Below are 24,618 nucleotides of genomic sequence, written 5' to 3'. Positions count from 1 at the left end.
TGGCAATGCCAGGATAAGGGTAGCCCCTCCCTGTGGTGAGAGCTCTTCACTTCACATACACTGGCTGGTGACCTTGGGATTAACCACTCTGTAACTCGGTTTCCCCAGCCATGATTAGGGGAAGTCCCCTCTTTCTCATCCATAAAATGTGCAGTGGGGCAGCCAAATAGTATTGGTATTTTTCCCTTCCCCTTCTTCTTCTCTCTCTATCTCTCTATCTCTCTCTCTCTTTCTCTCTCTCTCTCTCTCCATATGTATATACACACACCTATATATATACCTTCTTCTCTATATAATGACATTCTGAGAGGTGAACAGATCCTATGGGACGACAATGAGACTAAAGTATGTTCAGTAGACAGGTAGAGGTTCTCTCGGGTAGGAAGAACATGTGCAAAGGCCCTGAGGCAGGCAGGGGTTTTGCAAACTTGTGGGGGCAAAAAGGATGTCCAAGTACGTACAGAACTGGAGCCCTCCATTTGGATTTCTTGTTCATGCTCCCATTCAATGGGCCCCAAACTGAATATAAAATCTTCCTTCAAGACTATACCTCTACTTAGAACCTCTATACAATGACACCACTGCCAGGTGCTCAAACTTGGTATCTGGGTCTCATTCTGGCTTTCTATTTTCCCCCATGTATTACCACTCCCCATGGCCAGTTACCAAATCCTCTTGATTGTACATCTTAAGAATCTTTCCACTGGGGGGGTATGCCTGTTTGAGGACAGGGAGTATACAGGAACTCTCTGTACTTTCCTCTTAATTCCCAAAACTGCTCTAAAAAAAAAAGTTTATTAATTGAAAGAAAAAAAAAGAATCTTTCCATTTTCCACATCTCCACTCCCACCATCTCCCACAGGGACTGAGGCTGACCTCTAGGGGCCATGCCACACCCCCTGGTCATTTGTACCAGCAAATGGAACCCTGTAGTTTCTCTGCCTAACACCCTGACATGGTTCCCTAATGCCCTCAAGATAAAAGTCCAAATTTTGTATCCCTGGAAGACTCAAGCTTCTCTCTCTCTCCCCCACCCCCGTGTGTGTGTGTGTGTATGTGTGTGTATGGTGTGTGTGTGTGTGTATGGTGTGTGTGTGTGTATGGTGTGTGTGTGTGTGTGTGCAGTGATGAAGCACAAAGACATAACATCTCACTCAGTCCAGAAGCTAATATCTCAGCATAAAGTCGACAGACAGGGAAGAGGAACTCATTAGAAAACCCCTCTTCCTATGCTTCTCTACTCTTGGCCAGGATCCCTGACTTCTGAGCCTGCTAGATACCCCCATGTCCATCCTTGTGCTTCATGCTGACAAAGGGAGATGGCACCAAGGTCTTGAGCTTCTTTCTCACCACCTTACCTATCCCCTTCTCTTTCAGGTCTGACATCACTGTTTCATTGTGTATGTAGGGCGGACCTGAACTCAAAGTCCCTTCCCCCCACTCCACAATGCCCTAAACCCCTTCCATACCTCCAGCTTTCTTCTCATCTGAGAGGCATGAGAGAGCAAGGGGCTCCTCTGGTTTCTCCCCATCCCTGTGGTAACTGATACATTCTCAGGAGACACCAGGAAACTGGGGAAGAGGCTCAGCTGGCAGAGTGCAGGACTCACGTGCCTGAGGTTTTTGGTTCAATCCCTAACACTATATGTACTAAAGATGTGGTCTAGTTTCTTTCTTTATCTCATTTGAAACAGATAAATCATCTTAAAATATTTATTTATTTATTTATTTTGGATAGAAACAGAGAGAGGTTGAGAGGAAAGTCGAACACAAAGAGGGAGAGAAAAAGAGAGACACCTGCAGCACTGCTTTACCACTGCTAAAGGTTCCCCCCACTCACAGGTGGGAACTGAAGGCTTGAACCCAGATCCTTGTACATGGCTACATGTGCATTCTACTGGATACACCACCACCTGGCCCTAAAATGATATTTGTCTTTTTTCTAACCAGATCACAGCTCATCTCTGGCTGATGATGGTGTGGAGGATTGAACCTGGGACTTTGGAGCCTCAGGCAGGATAGTCTTTTTGCATAAACATTATGCTATCTACCCCCCTAAAATAACATTTTTAAAGGATTTATTTTTTATATTTCATTTATTCATTTACTGAATAGAGACAGAGAGAAATTGAGGTGGAAGGAGGAGATAGAGAGAGAAAGAGATACAGGGGCTGGGTGGTAGCACAGAGGGTTAAGTGGCACAAAGCGCAAGGACCAGTTTGAGCCCCCAGCTCCCCACCTGCAAGGGTGTTGCTTAACAGGCAGTGAAACAGGTCTGCAGGTGTCTATCTTTCTCTCCTCCCTCTGTCATCCCCTCCTCTCTGCTTCTCTCTGTCCTATCCAACAGCAACAATAGCAATAATGATGACAATAATAATAAGGACAACAAAATGGGGAAAATGGCTGCCAGGAGCAATGGATTTGTAGTGAGAGGAGAGGAGAGGAGAGGAGAGGAGAGGAGAGGAGAGGAGAGGAGAGGAGAGGAGAGGAGAGGAGAGGAGAGGAGAGGAGAGGAGAGGGGAGGGGAGGGGAGGAGAGGAGAGGAGAGGGGAGGGGAGAGGGGAGGGGAGGGGAGGGGAAGGGAGAGGGGAGGGGAGGGGAGGGGAAGGGAGAGGGGAGGGGAGGGGAAGGGAGAGGGGAGGGGAGGGGAGGGGAGGGGAGGGGAAGGGAGAGGGGAGGGGAGGGGAGGGGAGGGGAGGGGAGGGGAGGGGAGGGGAAGGGAGAGGGGAGGACTTGCAGCACTGTTTCACCATTTGTGAAACTTTCTCCATGAAGGGCACTAGGGGCTTGAACTCGGGTCCTTGGGCATGGTAACATGTGCACTCAACCAAGTGCATCTCCACATGGCCACTAAAGATTTATTATAGCCCCTAAAGATTTATTTATCAGAGCTGGGGAGGAAAGAGAACCAGAGCATCATTCTCATATAAGCAACACTGGAGTTCAAATTAAGGATCTCATACTTGAGAGTCTAATATTTTATCCACTGAGACATCTCCCAGGCCACATAAAATAAATCTTAAAACAACAAACAAACAAAAACCTCCAGCCCCCTGGGACCTCACCTGTACTACCCAGTTCTCTCCACTTAGGAACCAGTTTACCTGTGGACTCCCCTATTCTGAACCCTCCTTCCTGGCCTGGTCTGTGTGTGTATGCACACACTGTCTCATTTATCTATTATTTCTGCCTTCTCAAATGCAGTGCCTGTCTACCCCCTGGAAACCCCAGGTAAATGCTCCTGGTATGCCTTCATTGAGTGTTCTCTTCTCTCATTTCAATGTCCTGCCTGTCCTACCCTTGTGGGCCTGGGCAGGCCTTGCTTTACCTCATTAGGATTGTGTTTCTGGCTTACTCATCCCTGTTACCACCTCCAGTGTTACTCAGGAAAATACTTAGAGAGCCATGGTCATGTGCCAAGGTTTGTGCAGGTCACTGGAGGAGACAAATAGCAGCAAGGCAAGTTCTTATCCCTGAAGGAGCCAGGCAGGAGGCAGGGGGTGCAGGGAGGGTGGTGAGGAACCAGGTAAAGGCCTGTGTCAATTTCCTACCCACCCACTGACTCAGGGGGCTACAGAAGCCTGGAGGCTGCAGGAAAAATGAGTGTGGCTCAGAGAGGAGGTAGTGGGAAGGACAGACGGAGAAGACATCCAGCCCAAAGCCAAAGGCAAGATCGAACATTAGAGAAAGCGCAGATGGTGCCATAGGTTAGATGCATGGGTATGTGAAGGAATTTGGACTTTAAGCCCTGGGAGCTGTTTACTCAGTGCATCTACCTGACACCAGGTGCTATTGTCAGTTGCTTTACTTATACCCTCCCACTCCGAGTAACACTATGAGATTAGTGTCATAGGCCCCGTTTTGCAAACAAGGAAGCTGGACTCAGAGAGTTAAGTATGCTACATTTGAACAGGGGAAAAAAAAAAAAAAAAGCATGTGGAGGAATTAAAGCCATGGTCTGCCTGGCTCCAAAGCCCTGCCTCTCCACTACACTCATGATCTCCTTTCCGGAACTCTCTACCCCCTCTCCCTCTTTCTCTTCCTTCAAAAAACCTTACCAAGCATCCATCCTGGTCCCAGATATAGACTTCCTGCTCTTACCCCCAAATGGTTGGAGAGTAAGGGGCAAGCATCTAACTCACTGGTGAGGAAGATACAGAACTTCTGTTCATCCTTCCCAAATCTCCCTCCAAGGACCTGGAACCCTTCTAAATCTGTGCTCCCTGTACTTCTAGACTAAAATGTCCTCCCTTCTCTCATCTCCCTGACAGACTGCTACTTATCCTTCAAAACTTAGATCACCCACACATGCACTTCCCCTTGATTTCTGAAAGGTAGTCTTTGCCATAAAGTGAGAAAGAATGACCTTTTAAATGTTTATTTGTTTTTCTACGATATAAAGAAATTAAGAACACAACAGGAGACAGAGAGAGAGAGAGAGACCTGTGGCACTGCCTCACTGACCATGAAGCTTCTCCACCTTGATCTGTTTGAATGAGTACAATAGCCAGTCTGAGAAAACGAGTCCTAGCCCTCCATCTGCTATGCATTAGAATTGATTTCAAGTGGATTTTTAGAATTAAATATAAAATCTAAAATAATGAAACTTCTAAATAAATGACAGAATATATCCAGAACCTTGTAGTCAAGAAACAAGATATGATAAGCATCCTCCAAAAAGAAAGGATGACAAATTGGACTGCATTAGCTGAGAAACTTCTATCCTTCAAAAGATAACCCAGCAAATGGTAAAAAGGCATGTCACAAAGTGGGAGGAAATATTTGCAATGGATCTATCCAACAGTGAAAACACATCCAGAATATTCTTCAATTCCCCCAAATCAATGAGAAAAAGAAACATCCTACCAGAAAGTCCTGAACAGGTGCTCCACAAATGGGTTATCTGAATGGCCGATCAGCATAGGAAAAGGTACTGAACCTCATTAGTCATCAGAGACGCAAATTAAACCACAGTTAGGTATCACAACACTAAAGACCAGTAATGGTGGAGAGGATGTGGAGCAATAACACTCCCATACACACTGCATGGAGGGTGTATTGGTGTCACACTTTGGAAAATTATATGATGGTATCTACTAACGCTAATTATATACAACTCCATGACTCAGCAGTTGCAAACCTGAGGTATTTACCCAACAGAAAAAGTATATATAGTGCATCAAAAGACATGTACAAGAATATTCATAGCAGCACTATTCATTATCAACTCCCAGCTGGCAACAACCCAAATGCTCAATGGCAGTACAGTGGAGAAATTACAGTGGAGACTCACAACTAAACCATATAATGATGAGAACAAACAAAATGAAACCATACAGTAGCACTGACAAGTCTTACCATCAAAGTATTAAACTGAAAGGCATCAACCAAAAATTGGCAGGACAGGACAGATGTTACCTTTGTGGTATTAATGACTCAAGTGACTGGAAATTGTCACTTTTCAGTGTGTATGTGTGTGGGGGGGGTGGAAGTTTCTGAGGGGTTCTGGGAGGTTCTGTTTCTTGGCCTGGAGAGTGTGTGCATTTTTGTGAAAATTCACTGAGTATTTACTTCAAATTGTTTTGTAAGTGTGCTGCTTTGATTTAAAAGTTGGATTGTTCTTGGTTTTTGTCCCACCAGGGTTATCATTGGGGGCTTACTGCCTGCATGACTCACCATTCCCAGTGGTCATTTTTTATAGAGGATGGAAGATAGAGAGCAAAGGAGAAAAAGACAAAGAGAATAAGGGAAACCTGCCTGCCACACTGCTCCACCACTCATAAAGCTTCTCATAGCATGTGGGAACCAGGGACTTGAACCCTGGTCCTTTTGCATGGGAACTTGTGTACTCTACCAGGTGAAACAACAACCAACCTCCTGGAAGTTTATTTTTAAAACAGAAATCTGAGCCAGGTGATGGCGCACCTGGTTAAGCACTCACATTTCAGTGTGCAAGAACGTCGGTTCAAGCCCCTGGTCCCCACCTGCAGGGGGAAAGCTTCACAAGTGGTGAAGCAGGCCTGCAGGTATCTCTCTATCTCTCTCCCTCTCTATCTCCCCCTTCTCCATTTCTCTCTTTCTCCATCCAATAATAAATAAATAAATATCTTTGAAAAAAAATTAACTGAAATCCCTCAACCCAGTTTCCCTTGCTCTAGTTTAACGTGGTAGCTTCTTTCTACATGAGTCTGCACCTCTGACAACACCTATCGACTTGCTCTTTCCTGCAAAAAGCTGCTTCACTGCCTCTCTTTCCCAAATGCCTCTTCTGGCTCAGACCCATGCCAAGTGTCTCACTTCACCTACACTACTCATTCAATCACAGCAGCCAAGAGTAAAGTGCTAGCAGCATTCTGGGCTACAAGCACTCCATGAGTAGCTGTCATCTTGATTAGCCCTGGGTAGTTGGGTCATTGCTTGGGGAAATAAAAGCACAGACAGCTTCAGTGTAATGCCTGAGAGTACAAAACTATCAAGGGTGAGTCTCTGCCCTCCCATCCAGAGCCTTGTCACCCAGGCACATTATGCAGAGTCCACTAGGATATGAGGAACATGAGGTTGGATAGTAAAAAGTCAAGTTCTGCAGCTAGTCAGAAGTCATATCTATACCTTGGGGGAGTGAAAAGACCAGGATAGATCTTCTGCTTCTGCAGACATGCATCTATGCAACCAGATCCAGCCTCACCTCCTGTAGGCTGGATTGGAAGCTTCCCCAGGACTCCTACTCTCTGGTCCTCCTCATCAAAACTGTGCTGTTACCATCTTCTACTTGCCCATCTCTGGCACTAAGATCAGGCCTTTTATATAGCTATACCTCCAGTAGCCAGCCAGTGCATGGTACATAGTAGATATGTGAAAGGAAGAGAGGAAGGACAGGTGAAGGGAGGCAGGCAGACAACAACTGAGGTCTGAGCAGTAAAAGTTTCAGTGTCCTGAACTGGCATAAGTAACAACTCTTTAATGGGGGAGTGGTGCTATTCACTCCATGATCCTCCCCTTGGCCACCTCCAGCCTTTTCTTTTGCTACCAGGATTATTGCTGGGGCTGTGGACCTGCATGATTACATTACTACAAAGCTCCAATAAAATTTTTTTTTATAGGGGGAGAGAGGAGAAACATCACAGCACCACAGCATCACAGCACTACTTGTGAAGCTTCCCCTATGCTGGTATTCCTGTGTGGTGGCCAGGAGCTCAAACCCAGATCCTAGAGCATAATAAAATGTGAGCTATACCAGGTGAGCTATCTCTTGGCCACATTCAGTCATGTGATTCCCAGAAGCTCTGCTCAGCAATCTATCTCTTCCTGTGCCCAGTTAACCTCTGCCCTGGGTGTTTGAGGTTCTGCTATTAGTCTGAGGCAAGTTCCACCAAGAGGTAAAAGAAAGCTCTGGCTATATAGTATAAAGCGTGCCCAGCTCCAAATCACTTAGTGCACTCCCTGCCTTTCTACACTTAAAGCCACTGACACATTTCTAGCAGCAGCTGAGCCACAGCACCAGGTGCAAGGAGGCTGGCCTGTGGCAAGCAGGAAGAGGGGAGAGATCCTGACCATCTGGAGCAGAGGGAATATCTGACAGCTAGCTCTCCAAACATCTGGAATGATGGCTGAGGTCCACCATCAGAGAAGGAGAGTATATTGAACACTTTCCACTCTCCTTTATGCCAGGAAGCTCTCATCTCCCAATGCCCTGTGACCTCAGTGCCCCTCTCCTATTCCTGCCCTCATCCAGACCCCTAAATGCATGGTTGTAGCTGGTTGTGCAGGGGAAGGCGGCTTCTCCCTGGCTTGAGCCTGGAGGGCCTTCTGTGGGTGGCTCCAGCCTCCCTGAGCTTAGAGGGCTGAGCCATAGGCAGCCTTGTTTATCCCTGGGAGGAATGATGGTTTTTCCCTGAGCAATGACATCTTGGAAACAGCCTGGCTCCACAAACAACAACAAACCTCCCAGCCTTCGCCTGGGCTCCAGCTTGCATGAGAAGGTTTCTGACTCTGCAGAAAAGCCTCAGTAGCAGGTTAGGGGCAGTTTCCCTGCTGTGCCAGACTGAGGCTTGACCAAAGACTCTTAGAGCCCAGAAAGGAGAGAGAAAGAGAGAGCCAGCAGAGAACTGAATGAAGAAGCATCAGATGGCTGGAAGGGGCCTGGCAATACCTGGTCCACTTCCTGCTTGCTCCAAAGGGGAAACTGGGCCACAGCAAAAGTAAAATCCTCTTTGTGTGAGATCATTCTGTGAGCAGAGACCAGAATGTGCCTCAGTCTACAATCTGCTAGCAAAGCAAGGACTTTCTCTAGTGCACACACTGCTGTTCCAGAAAAGAGTCTTATGGTCTTTGACAGGTATGTGTCACTGTGGAATCCAAAAAAAAGGAAGTACAACAGTACAGGTACTCTGAGTCTTCTAGATGGTATGACTGAGAGATACCTTCACTGGAGTGTCAGGGATCTGGATTCTTGTCCTTGCTTTTTGCTGAGTTGCATGAAATCAAAGGTGAGCCCTTCCTCTCCTGCTTCAATCCCCTAACTGACCAAAAGGCAATGAACTCAGCCATCTCTGGAAACTTGGGAGAGTGAATGGAAGGCAGACTGAAGGATACCCCAGAACCCTGATAGATATGGGCTCCCCCGCCTCACCTGCCAACTTTAGAGGGAACCAAGAAAAGCCCTGTCTGAGAACCATTGCTATCCCTCTCCCCAAGTTCCCCTTGCTGGTAAACACAATTCCAAAGGGTCCAGCCTGAGCTTCAAGCCAGGTAACCTCTGCAAAGAGCTGTGAACATCATATTCAAACCAGCCAGGCTCCCCCTACACCTTCCACAGCCCAGAGTCTATGCAGATGTCACCCTGTATGATCCCTAAGTGGGCTCTCCTGCACCCTCAGTCAGGCTGAATTGTGCAAATCCTCCTGAATACCCCACCCTTCACTGCCTTGATCATATGGAAGCAAGTCAGGTAAGCAGAAAATAGGGCCCCCTCTACAGACTCCCTTCACCAAGCCCTGAGTTCCTGTATCCACTCTTTACCAGGCAGAGCTAGGTGACAGAGGGCAGAAGGAGTTGCTGACAGACATTTTTCTCAAGGAAAACCCACCATGGCCTTTTCCTAGCATGCTCTGGTCCCTTAGGGCCAAGGAATAAAGCCCACATCCCACATAAATAGGACATAAGGCAACCACCATAGGCACTACCATAGTAGACTGAGTCAAATTGGATTATCTGAACTACTTATGGGTGTTTAAGTATGATCTAGAGAGAACAAACAAGATAGGATTCCCAGGCAAAAGAGATGATATATGCAAAAGTGGGAGGTAGAATAGCTTCATTGACACCAAGTATAATCAGAAACCCCATCAATGATCTCTGGTCCAAAGTCCTGGAGACTTGCCAACAGGATGTCACTGGCCTCTGCTGTTTCTATCTTCACCATCCCCCCCAGTGACTTCAGCTGTTAGGCTGGGTGCGGCATGAGTCCTGTGAGGGAACTTGGCTCCCCAAAGGGCCCGCCCTGGGCTAAGTCATGCCACATGCTGGGGCTGGGGAAATGAGGAGGTGCCCCTTGGCTGGGTGCAGAGGACTCCAGGGGCCCTGGTAGAAACTTTGACTCTGGCTGCAGTTGCCCTGACTGGAATCCCTCAGGCTTTGGTGGGCTGGCACTTCAGTGCCTTCTTTCCAGGAGATGAACCCAGAGAGGAGTGAGACAACCCTCTGGCCATAGGCACAAGAGCAACAGGGTGTGGAAAACTTGCAGTGAATAATCTGGTGATCATGCACTGGGCTAAGTATCTCCAGCCAGGAGTGCCACGTTCAGAGTGGAATCATGCAACTGGGGGCACAGTAAAGTCATCACATAGATCCTCATTGGCCCAGGAGGCAGAAGTCCTCCAGCTGATCCTGACTGAGCCAGAAATCTATTATGTGAATGTGAATAGAGCCCCTCCCCTCTCTGGACCCAAGTTCTCTCTCAGCCCTGTGGGGTCTTGGTGTGCAAGGGCTGTCTCTTCCTGAGGCAACTTAAAACAAGATCAGAGATACAGGGTCTCCAAACTGAGAAGAGAATTGTCTTCAGTCTGTTCAAAATGACTAGCTATGTGTGGTGAATGGGTCCTCAGCCATGACCCACCTCCACCCCCCCACCCTCTTGGGTCTTAGTCAAATCCCAAGGAACAGATGCAGGACCTTTCCTAACAGACTATGGACTCAGGAGGCTGTACAGCCAAACTTGTGCTTCCAGTAAACATTTCAGCAGGTCTCAGGATCAGGGACAACCTCTAACACCTGCCTAACAAAACTACCTCCTTCGAGAACAGGGAAGCAAGCAAGAGTGACTATCCCTGAGTGCCTGGTGCATGATCAGCATCTCTGACAGATCACCAGCACTGACAGCTGAGCACTCACTCCCCAGGCTGTGTCCTTACTTCTGCTCTTCAAACATTCCTTTCTTTCAGAAAGAAAAACCGGCTGACCAGCCAAGAAGTAGGAAGCAGCACACAGTGGAAACATGCACCTAGTCTTGCAGAGACCTCCAACCCCTGAAACAGGCAGGCAGGAAACAGAAGGCAGGAGGCAGGAGGCAGGAGGCAGGAAAAAAGAAGAGAGAGAGAGAAGGACACAAAGAGAGAGAAGAACACAAATGGTTTGGTTGCAATATGCCCATCAATGGCTGCCCTGGGGAAGAAACAATAGAAACAGGGGCATGGGGGTGGACTGGACAAAAGCCCCCTCCCATCTCCACCACGCGAACACCCTAGCACCAAGGCACCTACCCAGCACACTCCCGGTGGTGGCGGCTGCAGGGACCCAGGACTCCCAGCTGCCGATCCTGCCAGCCGCCTGCCTGGGTCTCCGCCTGGCTCCTCCCGCAGGCGGGCGGGCAGGCAGGGCACAGGCAGGCGGCTGTGTCAAGCCGCTGCCTTCCCCAGACAGAGCTCCTTTGTGTCAGGAGAGCTATTTATGGACTTACCCAAGTTCCCCAGGGCAGTGATACCTGCTGGGAAAGACAGAACCGAATGACCAGGTTCCACCTCCCACATCTAGGTAGCGTTTTTTTTGTTTTTTTGTTTGTTTTTTTGGTTTGTTTTGTTTTGTTTTGTTTTTAAGCCCTTGCATCACCCGTCCCTCCTCCCTTTCCTCCTCCCCTTTCACTCCCCCCCCCCCCAGCGCCCTTCCCAAACACACACCCTGTCCAGCCAGCCACAGCCACTCTGGAAAGAGGCGGGATGCCTTTCTTCCATCACAGACAAACTCTGTAATTTCTCAAACCACTTCCATCCGAGAAGAAGCCTGAATGTCTTGAGAAAGAGTCCCTGGCCACTCCACTCTGTAGGTCCGTCGGTCCTTCAGCCTCAGAGGAGTCGCCCCACTGAGTGCTGGTCTATACTCTCATACTGGATGGCTGTGACTTCCCTGCTGCCTGTCCCCAGGGACCAAGCTGGCCCCTGAAGTGCAGCTCCACAGAGAGTATGAGGCATCCTCTTTTACAGCAGCACCCTCTAGCACTAGGGTCTGGAGATAGCCAAGTCCCACAGACATCCTATGGACCCCTGCTCAGGGCAGAGCAAAGCCTTTGGCCACTGCTCTCCTCCAGCAGGACTGAGCCAATGATCGAGGCCTCTCTGTCACACCCCCACCCCCACACTGCTCTCATCCCAGTGGGCAGCTGCAATTTAACCCTGGGTCCTGCAGACAAACCCACTGACTCCAAGAATGTGACCGCCCCTGGGAAGGAGGTGCAGCTGCACCCAGGCAGTTGGACACATGTTTTCATTTAGCACCTTGGTGTGCTAGATTCTGGGCAATCAGAGATAGACAGAGAGTTGAGGGCTTCCTCCCTGAAGTGCAATAGCTGAGAGAGGTAGATTACAGCAGTCCAAGAGTTAGGGTCACAAGTGACCGAGACTTCTTTCCCTTACACTCCCACCTCTTCGCAGAGGAAAAGCACTGTACTGGGAAGCTCCAAAAATGGGTTGCCTGACCCTTGCCCACCTCTGAGTTAAATTGACTTAACTCATCTGCAAGATGGGGCTGGTAATCCCTAGCCAGTGGGATTGACAGAGGATTTACTGATTGGGTGCCAGACACTGTTCCCAGACCTGGGCCTTCATTGATTAATTTACCTCTCCCCAGTCTCTTTGAGGCAGGGATTCTGAGGGACCTATTTACAGATAAAGAATCTAAGGTGCAAAAAGGCAGAAGTGGCCCATGGTCTCACAGGGAGTTGACGGTGAAGGCACGAATGAAGCTAATCCACCCACTTTCATCGCTAACCACTGCAAACCCCTTCTGCAGGAAGCTGCTTTGTCAGTGCTGAGCTGGTTGATGCTGTGGCTATGGCTACCATGACCAGTTTTCTTGTGTTAACAGATGCATCCTGGGCTGCATTTGGGGCCTTGGTGGGAGAGTATCCATGCCATGGTCAGCTCTAACTGAACACATTGCCTGTAGAAGGTGTAGACACTCTGGAAGGGAAAAAAAAAAGGTGGGAGGCAGGACGACCCCCATCTTCCTTCTCTACTTCACCTGCCTTGGTCACCTTGGGCTGAAGTATGTCCCTCAGCCGTTTACTCTCCAACATTAATCTCAGCCTCTCTGTATCCCTGCCTGTCTGTCCATGATTCTCTATCACTATCTCTCGCACACAGGTAAGCATATACATGTATGTTGGTATTAAAAAAAACACTCTCTATAAGGGTCAACCTGAGCAGTCTTCATCTGAGTCTGGGTGTCAGTGACTATTTATTAGGAGGGCCTGTCTACTCTGTTATTTGGTGTCTGAAACTATGGGGAGGCTGCCTTGGGTTCCCCTAGACAGTTGGTGCTGGGTTGCTAAACTACAGTGCCCTTTCCTCACTTGCCTGTGGATGAATACATATCTGAATATATCCTGGACACAGAGCCCAGGTTGGCAAAACTGCTCTGCCTGTGGGGTGCAGTGTCTAATTTGGACTCACTTGTCTGACTGTGACTTATGTGTCTTTCCTCTCTTTGTGAACACATGATCCAGTGTCTATCTGTTCTCCATCACCTCCCTGGACCCCAGTACAGAACCTGACATGCAGACAATGCTCTGTAGCTGTCTGCTGACTTAAAGAAGGTAGTGATTCAGTTGAAACTCAAAGGGTCCTTTCCTGTAAGGAGCACCACATTCAGGCTCTTCACCCCAAGAAATCTTGTCCCAAATACCAGAAAGTCCTTCCAGGGAGCCAGTCACTCCTACTGGGGATTGGTTAAACCATTGCAATTGGCAATATCCTGGGATTCATTGTCTTAGTTTCCTAGAATAGGAGTGGATCCTGCTTTCTAAATGCCTACAGGATGGTAGTCTTCTAATCTAGAAGGTTCCTGAGTCTCGCACAGGCTGCCTTGGCTCTACCCCTAGAGACAAGATGAAATCTTTTAAGATCTTTCACTGCCACTCACACCCAGTGAAACTGAGGCCCAGAGAGAGGACTGCTAACTCACACCAATGTTCCTTCCACTGCATCTCAGTGCTTCTGAGACCCACCTAAATGACAGTGCCATTCAGTACAGGAGGAATCAGAAGTTAGGGCACAATGAAATCTAGTGGCCCATAGCCTACAGGGCATGGCACCTGAGTTCTTAGGGTCTAGGCCCAATTTATTGATCCACATAATTTATTTAACACTTAATTGACACTAACTATATGTCAGCACTATTTGAAGCAATTCCTACTGATTACTGTCTCATTAAATTTTTACAACCCTATCAGATGTGTCTAATGTTCCTGTTTTACAGATGGGTAAACAGAGGTATGGAAAGATTATTAAGCCTGTCCAAGGCTTAATGAAGTGTAAAGCTGTGGATCAGCGCTCATCAGACAGTTACCTGGGAGGACACCTGCTTTGCCTTACCTGTGAATCCAGATTCCAGCCTCTAGCATACCACATTATAATACTTCAGCACTGGGAGAGCTTGGATAATCTCCCCACTTCACTCTCATTTCTCTGTCTCTCTATCTGAAAAAAGTCAATGATCAGTCAAAAAGCTATGGATCAAGTTCAGTACACCTGCCACAGTGGCTGCAGCTACTGCACATGGAATAGAAGAGCCCACCACTCCAAGATATATGGAAAAGTCAGCTGCCTGTTGGGCCCATTCACACAAGCAAACTTTTCACTAAACAGACAAGCTGGCAGCAGCTCCCAGGTATACTGTGATCTGGGGAACCAGTGACTGTGCACCTTCCATTTTGAAAGATGACAACCCCAGGACAGAGCCAAAGGCTCTAGAGAGGCCTCCAGGGAGATATGGCAGTGGCAGGAAGCATCTCAGTTTCTTTAGACAGACTGTATCCCTGTATCCCACACCACAGCCAGATCCCCACCATCTTCCTAGACTCCTTCCAGTGTACTCCATCATGAAGCCTGTACAGATGAGAAACCCCCGCCCCTTCCCCATGCAGACTCCACCTGGAGGAGACTAAGCCCTGGCAATGTCTTTCTTAAACAATAGTGGTTAACTGCCAAAGGTTGTTTCAGGAGTTTTCCCATCCTGACTTCTCATCCAAAGTCCACTGGGATTTGGTTCTGGGGTAGGAAGGGAGGAATTCCAGAGCACAGAGCAGATGAAGAGTACTCCTGTGCCACCTCCACCTCCAAGTGAGAAATATTGGGGCTCTCCTTATTTCCAACCAAGAAAGAACCTGGACTGTCCATGTGTGATAAGCATGAGAGCCTGAGCCCAGGGCACATGGACCCCAGCATCTAAAAGTCCTATCCCTTTCTCATCCTGTTCCAGAGGAAGGTGTTGACCCTGGGCCACCCTATGAATCTATGTCCGCCTATGCCCACCCCCAGGCCAAGCTCTGAATTTGATAACCCACTTGGGAAGTTCCAGACTTTTACTCATAGGGTCTCACAGTGCTGGTATATGGGGGAGTCTGCATGCAGACTCCATGCAGAAAACCCTGCCCACTGAAGAGTTGGCCAAGAAGTATTGGTGTGCTATTTTCAGTAGCCACCAAGTCCTTTCCATGTGCTGGACTTTGTGCTTGAAATGAAGGGTACAGATTGATAGGCATCCCACACCTGGGAACTAGGTGTCTGACCTTGTGTTGATGTAGCTAACCAGATCTGTCCTTCTGGGTTCTGGTCTCTAGGACCTGTATACTAAGACTGGGGACATACACTCCCACTGCTTTCTAAGGGTATGGCCTGCCTCTTCCTGGTGGGACTTGCCTTGTGCTTGGCACTCCTGTTTGGGTAGGACAGGACAGAACAGATATCCTTGGGTCAGAAGCACTGGAGTTCTGGAAGAGCCCTGGGTCCCTTGCCCCTTCATGCCCTCAGACCATAGATGGGTGTGTAGTAGACCCTTGTCCTACACTTCCCCTCAAGGGACAGACAGACTCTGTCACTAAAGGCACAGGTTTGGTCAATAGTATTGAGAGTCTAGAAAGTCTTAGTGTATGCTCTGTTGGGCAAGACACTTTAATGTCTCAGTACCCTCATCAGTGAAAATGGGCTATTGCTCACTGCCTCACTGGGAGCATGTGGAGTGCCTGGCGCAAAGTAAATGCTCAATAAACAAAAGGCATCTTTGCTGTGTTATAGTGTTGTTGCTATCATCTTCAGAAGGACAAAGCTTACCCTGAGAGAGTTGAGATACACAGTAAAGTTCAAGGTGATGGAATCTGCTAAGTGTCTAACAGATAAGGACTAAGATGAACAGGATGGGACTGGAGAGACAGCATAATGCAAAAGACATCCATAGACATTCATAGACATTCTGAGCTCCAAGGTTTAATCCCTAGCACTACTATAAACCAACTCTGAGCAATGCTCTGGGAAAAAAAGGGGGGAGTGAAGTGCTAGCAGGGTGTCTGGCACATATGAATAACTGATAATCATTAACATTTAATGAGCAACACTCTATAATCATCATCCTCATCTTGTGGACTGGAGAAACTAAGGCTCTAAAACATATGTCCTAAACCTGCTCTATCCCCAATCTCCCAGGCCCTAAATGTCCCTTCTCTTTAGTAAGGACAATTCCTAATCTTCTCACAGGAGCTATTTCTCCCAACCCCAGCAAAAAGGAGCCCACCTGAAGCAATAGCCAGAGGGTCCAATGTTTCCCTGCATTGCTGGTCCTGAGAATGGTCACAGCTTGGCTCCTGCCCCTAGCTACAGACATACATTGCTGTGACCTTGGCAGCATCAGCTTGATCTTGGGTGGCTAGAGCAGCACAGGATAGCCAAAAGCCATGACCATCTCCCTTCCTGATCCTAGTCCAACTGGCCACATGCTCGCCTGAGACTTCAGGCTTCTGGGAGCAAGCCTTGACCCACTGTGTTTGTGCCAACTCCAGGGTCAGGCTGCGTCCTGACTACCCAAGTTCCAGGGAAGTATGCAGCAAAGAGTAATGGATTTCGATGTGCAAGGCCAGCCTTGTGACCTTGGCTGCTACATGTAGTTCATCCACACACTCCCCAGACCCACCCACTGCCTTCATGGTTGGACCTAAGCCCAGGCCACCAAAACAGAAGGTCAGCAGGGAAAGGCTGGGCTAAAATGCTGACTTTGCTGTTGCCTTCTGTGAATGTGAGACTTGGGGCAAAGTCAGTCCCCTGTCTGGGCCTTAGTTTCCCGGTCTCTAAAATGGGAGTTGGGTCATGCTGGGTTGGCGCTACTCAAAGTCTACTCTGTGGTCTGCAGAATAGCAGTGATCCACTCACTGTGTGTCACTTCTTGTTGGAAAGGAGATTAGTAGAAAAACCAAATCTGTTTGGGAACTCCTTCCTTTTTCCTTGGTAATCTCAGAAAGAAACAGAGAAGGAGAAGGAGAAGGAGACAGAGAGAGAAGGTAAGACACCACAGCAACACTTGTAAAGCATCCCTGGTGCTGATGCTCCCACAGGGTGCTCTGGAGGCATGAACCCAGGTCCCTGAGCATAGCAAAGTCTGCAATGTACTGGGTGAGCTATATCCCAGCTCCAGAAACTCTTGCAGTAACTTGGCATTGCCATGACGTCCAAATGCAAGACCAATGGACTGATCTCATTAAATGTTGTTGAACCAGCCCGAGAGGTCATATGTATGTGATTTACAAAGTGCAAGGTCCTTCATCATGAGTAGTTTAAGACCCTGCTATGAGAACTCACTAACTGGGTCTCTATCACAGTACTCACACCTAGAATGAAACTCATGATGCTGTCACTCAATTCTTTATTTTGTTTTCTTTGTCAGTGTTGGGCCTTTACCTCTCTAGGCTGACTCTGACAGGTAGAGAGAAAGAGAGGCATAGAGACAGATAGGTGGGAGGATGGAATGAAGATACAAGAGCATTAAAGCTTCCTCCAGTATGGTAACGACAGGGTGCAATACTTAACTGTATATTTGCACTGCTCCTGGCTCAGAGAATGGCACCATCATGTACCAGTTTGTCTGAGCCAGGCTTCATTCCTTATCCAAGTCTTCCCTATCAAAGTAGTCACCATATCATATAGATTGTTCCTCCTACAGACCACACGAACCTTTCATTTGCTGCTTCTAAACTAATATAAGATGTCCACAACTCTCCCTGGGTGAAGGCAGCAGCTGCCAAACTGCTACAGGCCTCTTGCTTTGGCCTCCCCCAAGTCGTTCTTCTTTTGAGGTAAGTGTGCGCTTTCTAGGACACAGGTCTAACACAAAGTCCCCGCACTCTCAGGACAAAGGTTAGACTCCTTATATAGTTTCTCAGGCCACAAACACTCCTTCCTCTCATTCTTTCTTCATTGTCCCCACTCACACTGGCTCTATCATAATCCTTCCTAATAAACCTTCCTAATATCCCTGACCAGGTCCTCATAATAGGTGCTTTTATCATGCCCTTTATGACAGCTGTCATTTTGTCATTGTGCATTGTTCATATTTAGTTAGTGTCTGTCTGTCCTCCAATTGTCCTTTCACTGTACTAGACTATTAGCTCTGTGGGGATGAGCCATGTTGGTTGACTAACCATCTTGAGATTTTTTTCACCTGGCCAGCTTCTATTTGTCCTTCTTTGTCATCTCAGGAACTGCCCTCAGGAAGCTTTACTCTCAAACCAGGTGATTCATATGGTTCTGATCCATCTCACATTCCAGGTCTCAGGCAGCCATTATATCCCATCCTATGAGTGCATGATCCAGCCTGGACCAATGAGATTCAGGTCCAGGATTACTGATTAGATGACCAAGGGAGTAAAACTACAGGGCAATAACCCTAGAAATTCTAGCAGCTGTACTGCCACCACTAAGGGAGTGAGGAACACCAAAGCATATAGAACCAAGAGATAGTAATGGTCAGGTCAATTCTTGGTGACATTGCTCAGAACTCTGAATCCAGTGGCCAGGAAAATAGCTCAAGTGGTAAAGTGCATGACATGTATGCCTAGGGCTCCTGGTTCAATCCCTAGCACTATATATGCCAGAGTAGTGCCACTGCTTCTCCTCCTCCTCTTCCTCTTTTTCTTCCTCTTCCCCCCACTCTTTTCTCTCTCATGCGAAACTCTCTGTATCACATGAAATAAAAATAATAATAAATCTTTCCAAACAGACCTAAATCCAGCTATGCCTGAAGCTATCCTCCATAATCCAATAAATTCTATTTCCTGGCTGGGGCTAATTTGAGTTGAGCTTTTATCACTTGCAACTGGAAGACTACTGAGTAATGCATACTGTATCACTGGTACTTAGCACAGTGTCTGACATGTAATAGAAACTCTGAGACAATGCATGTAGTCACTCAACAAACATCATCAGTGGGCAGGTGACCAGTTTTGTTCTCTAAAACAGAGTCATTCTGGTTGCTGTTTAGAGAGGCTTCTAATGGGACTGGAGTAGAAGCAGGTAGTTCCACAAAGAGAATATGGAGGAATTCCAGGAATAGACATGAGGCCTGAAGCAAGTGACTATAAATGACAGAGGAAGAGGGAGGGATAGAAGATTCCCAGCCAATAATCACTGGGGAACATTTAATGAACCTGTCTTCTCCCCAGCCTTCAGTGTCCTAACTGGCTTCAGTCCATTATTCTAACATCCCCAAGTTTTCTCTCACTAGTTATAGATTCCCTACTTGTCATCATTCAGATTTTCACTTACAAGTTTGGAAGTCAGAGTCAAGACTAGGTCTTGGGGACTGCATTTGACAAGCAGTGAGTACAGTGTTATAACTATGAATATAGGCCCTGAAGTCAATTGCTAGGGTTTGGATCATTGCCAGGCTTTACATGATCGTTCCACTTAACTTCTCTGTTTCTTTGCATCTTTATCCACAAAATCAGGATAACAATACTGTTGGCAAATAACATATTAGCAGAAGGAAAGCACAGCCTATAAATAGTAAGTATCATTACTATTAGTAGTAAGTAGTATTATCATTTGTAGCAGGAAATCTAGGAAGCAGGAAATAAAACACACAGAAAAATAAACAACCCCCTACTGTCGAATGTAAAATATTAATTCCCCAATAAAGAAATTAAAAAGAAAAAAGAAAAAAAAACTGTCTAAGGCAAAAAAAAAAAATTTCTTCCCTTTGAGTTCCAAGGAAGAGAAAAAAAAAAAAAGAAAAATAAACAACCCCCAAAGTTAACAGAAAATGTCCCTGAAGAGAAGAAAGATTTGGGCTTTTTTCAGACTGAAAAGGGCTTACTTGGACCTAACTAGGACCAAGAAAAAAAATTACCCAAGGAGAACAAGTGAGTAGAAACAATCTGGTGAAATGTCAAAAATTCAAATATCATGAAGAGAAATCCACCTAGCATCCATAAAGAAAGTCCAGAGACTCGAGTGAGCATTGCATCACTGCTGTCACAACAGAGCACTGCTCTGGGGCTGCTAGAGGAAAATTTTAGGCTGTTAACCTAGAATTCTCTACTCAGGAAAAACATGACTCAAACCTGCAGACAAATATGTTCAGACTTACAAAGACTAAGGAAATATGCCACCCACAGGCCCTCTATGGCAAAATTACTCAAGAAAGCTCTCCAAGCAAAAATGAATGGAAATCATGAAGTCAAGCAGGAGATGAAGTGGCAGACGGATGACGAAAGGGAGGCAACGAAGCCAGAAACATTCAGAGACTTAACGACTGATCACATCATTGAGAAGTTAAAAGCAGATTTAAGTAAATGATTCTTAAAGAATAATAGAAGTAATGCTAGAAAATGGTACCAATCAAACTAAAATCCCCAATGATTTCAACAATACCTAATAGGCAGGGACAAAAGCAGGAGAGAAATACAGGCTGGCCACTAACAGGCTAATTAATGGCAGGAGGAGCAAGGAGGGGAGGACTAAGCAGATCAGCTGTAATTCCTGACATTGAAATGTGTTTGTGGAGGCTCTGAGGTGGCTCAGCACATGCCTTGCCAGCTTGAGACCCTGGGTTTGATCTCTAAACCACCACATAAAATTGGAGGAACAATACTTCTCACCCTCTTTCCCTTCTTTTCATTGCTTATCTATTTATTGAATAGATATAAAGTAACCAAGAGGAAAGGTGAGAGAGAGAGAGACCTGCAGCATTACTTTACCACTCATGATACCCCCACCCCCGCAAGTGGAGACCAGGGCTTGTACTCAGGTCTTGCACAAGTATACGCTACCAAGTGTGTAGCCACTTGGTCCCATCCTCCCTCTCTCTCCATAAAAAATAAAAATAAAAATAAAAAAGGCATATGTTTGTGAGAAAGGTAAGAATGAAACTTAGCCAGAAGACTAGAATTATGATCTATAACTTCATTATTTATTATTATTTTTCTTTTACCAGAGCATTCTCAGTTTTGGCTTATGTTGGTGCTGGGAATTAAACCTGGGAGCTCAGAGACTCAGGCATGAGTGTGAAAGTCATTTGCATAACTATTATTGTCTCCCCAATCCATAATGTATAACTTTCAAAGGAAAACTTAAAGTATACTATGAAGGTATAGTAATTCAGTCTTAACCTGATATAGATATAGCTAAGTTAACAGGGGGTATAAAAAGGTTCAAAATTCACCCACTTATTATGTATGGAAATTTGGTCTATGATAAATGAGAAAGGAAGAATGAGTCAGAAAAGAAGTTTAGACACATTCATTCTTTTGGTTATTGTATTGTTTGTTTCTTATAAAAGTCTCCCTATATTTAAGAATAGACCCTTAACATAGGCTGCCTTAGTAATAAAACAGACGTCTAATAATATTAACTTTCCTAAGGATTGTGTGTCTTGTAAATGCTATGGAACTGAATATTTATTTCATTGTGAGTATTATGACAGTTACCAAAGGTCTCAATCAGAACTAGGGCTCTTCTGAATTGATCATGCTGAGATAGGGACTCATTTGGCTCCCAATTGTAACATGGGAAAAGTAGGGGAGAGAGAACTTTCAATGTGGAAATCACAAATGCTTTTCCAACAGGGTTATACAATTTTGTAACACTGTCTTTTTCTTTCTCTTAAAAATTAAGTTTTTATTATTAATTTTGTTATACAGTTCCCAATCTTTCAATATATTTTAACCAACTTATGTTCTAAAATTTGTTTTTGTCCTAGACACTTTATGCAGAATTTTACTTGCCTCTATAATCTAATAAATGGGTTCTGAAATGTCCCACTTGGTATCTTTTAGAGGCTGAGGCTTCATTTCTATGAGTAAAAAACTCATTTAGCAATGTGGTTATTTCAGTATTTATTTCTACTATGGAATCCCTGGTGTTCAGAATGTAACTTTGTACATGAAATATATATAAATATGTATATGAAAAAAAGTTTAGAAAAACTGGTTAACCATTTGAAGAAATAAATTTGAAAGAACTTTCATCTAACAGCACTAATTTAACTGCAGGTGAATTAAAATATGAATCTAAAACTAAAAGAACTTGAATAAACAATTTTCATAATAATCTTTGAATAATCTTTGATAGGGAACACCTTAGAAAGTATAATACTCTAACCACCTAAAAAGGCTTGACTAGTAACAAAAAGGAAGTTGACTTCTGAAACATAAAAGTCAACAAATTACAAGCTAGAAAAAAAAAAAGACAGTAAACGGTCAACCTTCCAACTATATGAAGAACTCTTAACTAACAAAACAAATGTCCCAGAAGAAAGTTAGACAGGTGATATAACCTGATGAACTGAAGAAGCAATGTAAATGGAGCACCTGGCAGATGCACTTGTTAAGGAGTGCAAAGGCCTGAATTCAAGCCCCTGAATCCATTGGTGGGGCTGGGGGGGGGGGGGGTCACAAATGGTCTAACAGGTCTGCAGGTATCTCTTTTTCTTCCCCTCTCTCTCCTCCATCCCTCTCAATTTCTCTCTCTGTCTCTATTTAAAAAAAAAAATGCATCTGCAGCCTGGATCAGTGTATTCATAGTGCAGGCATGGAGCTCCAGTGATAATCATTGAAGCAACAGAGGGAGAAAGGAGGAAGGGGTGAGAAGGGGAAGGAGAGGGAAGGGGGAGGGGAACTATAAATGATTCATCAAAGTAAAAGGGAGTCCAGCCTCACTGGACTGAAAACTGAAATAAAGTGGAATAAGATTTTTTTAAGTATGACATCTATATGGAATTTTTTCCTTTGATGTTTTGCTTGAGAAGCCAGAGAGGTGGTTCCACAGTAGAATGCATAACTTATATGTGTGGAACCTTGTGTTCAGACCCTGACACTATACAAAACAGAGAATATGTACTCTGACCTCTTCCCCCCTCCCCTCAAAAAAATTAATAGGGATAGCAAGATATCTCACCTGGGAAGGTGCTTGCACACAGGTTTAAGCCTAACACACTGGGAGCTTTGGTGCTGTCATGTCTTTTCCTCTCTCTTCTCTGTCTCTCTCTTTCTACTTGAAAAAGTCAACCTGGAGTGGTGAAGTCCCAGTACTAAAAATTAATTAGTTAACTAATGCCAGAAACTTTACTTGTGAAATCTTAAAAGGAGGCTTGCATAAGTGAAAAGGTATAATCTTATTCCATTATTATATACACTTCAGTATTTCCCTTTTTTGTATAGCTTTAAAAAGAATTTTAAACAAATCTCAATTAGATTTTTGAGGGAAAGGCAAGGAGGAAGTAGGGATAGAATAGAATTGCACACAATCTTATTTAAAGGAAAAAATATGTAAGGATGGCGGGGAAATCTAATTTTAAAGGAAAGTATGTATTCTAATATAATGTATAAGCTTTGGAGAAAAAAAATAAAGAAGTTTCCTGGTGCAGGGGAGACACCATAATAGCCATACAAATGACATTCATGCCTGAAGTTCTCAGGTTCAATTCACAGCAACCACAATAAGTCAAAGCTGAACAGTGCCCTGGTGAAAAATAATAATAATAATAAAATAGATAAAAATAAAATCCTATATCATGTTATATACCAAAGTAAATTCCAGCTACATTAAGAAGCCAGACCTTCCACCTCTGCACCCCATAATAACCCTGAGTCCATACACCCAGAGAGTTAAAGAATAGGAAAGCTATCAGGGGAGGGGATAGGATATGGAGTTCTGTTGGTGGGAATTGTGTGAAGTTGTACCCCTCTTTATCCTATAGTTTTGTCAGTGTTTCCTTTTTATATATAAAAATTTTAAAAAAGGAATAATAATTTTGAAGAAACATAAATTTCAGGGTGTAGGTAAGAACTGATTATCAGATGTATAATCCCTGGATATAATATCAAAAGCAAAAAAGTTACCTAAATGCAAACATGCTATATTAGTCCTCTATAAAACACAATTCAAAACCACAGTGAGATACTACCTCCACACACCCAGTAGGGTGGCTATAAATTTTTAAGTGGGGAAATAAGAAATATTAGAATATACAGATATTAGAAGCCTCTTCCATTGATTGTCAATGAGGATGTAAAACAAGGTAGCAGCAACTTTGCAAAATAGTCTAGCAGCTGTTCAAAAAGTCAAACATAGAGTTCCAATTATCCCAGCAACTATATATATGAAATGAAAACATATGTCCACACAAAAGCTTCCATATAGAGGATTGTGATAGCACTATTTATAATAGCTAACAGGTGGAACCAACCCTAATATTTATCAGTGGAAAAATGAATAAACACATATGGTATATCCATACAGAAGAATATTAATCAGTCATAAAATGAAATGAAGTACTAATACATCTATGCTACAACATGGATGAACCTTGAAAACATTATTCTAAGTGAAAGAAAACAGTCACAAAAAATCAACTCCATATGTATGGAGTGCTCAAAAACAGTGATTCTCTGGTGCTTGCTTTCAGTTGAAGATGAAGGAATTGGTCAGTGGTTACCTAATGAGTATATTTTATTTTAGAGATCATGAAAATATGCTAAATTTGATGGTGGTGGTTGCACATATCTTGGAATATACTAAAAACATTGAATAGAGCTTTAAAAGGATGAATTGTTTCTATGTGAATAACATTTCAATAAGGCTGCTACCAAGATAATTTATAGACATGATTACCTACATATCAGAAACATCCACAGTTTAGGAAAAAATTAAAATAAAGAATTTAAATTGTCTTGGGGTTGGGTGGTGGTGCACCTGATTGAGCACACATGTTACAATGTGCAAGAATTGGACTTAAGCCCAATCCCCACCTGCAAAAGAGGGAAGCTTCATAAGTGATGAAGCAGTGCTGCAGGTGTCTCTCTCCCCC

The 24,618-nt window shown here is 45.0% G+C and overlaps 1 protein-coding gene across 4 annotated transcripts in view; it reads right to left on the bottom strand.

The window, feature by feature from the left end:
• Window positions 1-24,618, bottom strand: part of RGS3 (regulator of G protein signaling 3) — a 181,654-nt gene that overhangs the window by 23,186 nt on the left and 133,850 nt on the right. The window contains exon 1 of one of the 4 annotated variants that reach the window (XM_060199992.1): window positions 10,758-10,897. The exons of the other annotated variants lie outside the window; for them this stretch is intronic. The gene's annotated coding sequence lies outside the window, so the exon portion shown is untranslated. Of the gene's footprint in view, window positions 1-10,757; window positions 10,898-24,618 lie in introns of those variants that run through there. 4 annotated transcript variants of the gene reach the window in all.

Source organism: Erinaceus europaeus, chromosome 10, assembly GCF_950295315.1.
Source record: "Erinaceus europaeus chromosome 10, mEriEur2.1, whole genome shotgun sequence".
Taxonomy (NCBI): domain Eukaryota; kingdom Metazoa; phylum Chordata; class Mammalia; order Eulipotyphla; family Erinaceidae; genus Erinaceus; species Erinaceus europaeus.
Note: the sequence above shows the minus strand (reverse complement) of the source record. Positions and strands in the feature narration are given on the sequence as shown.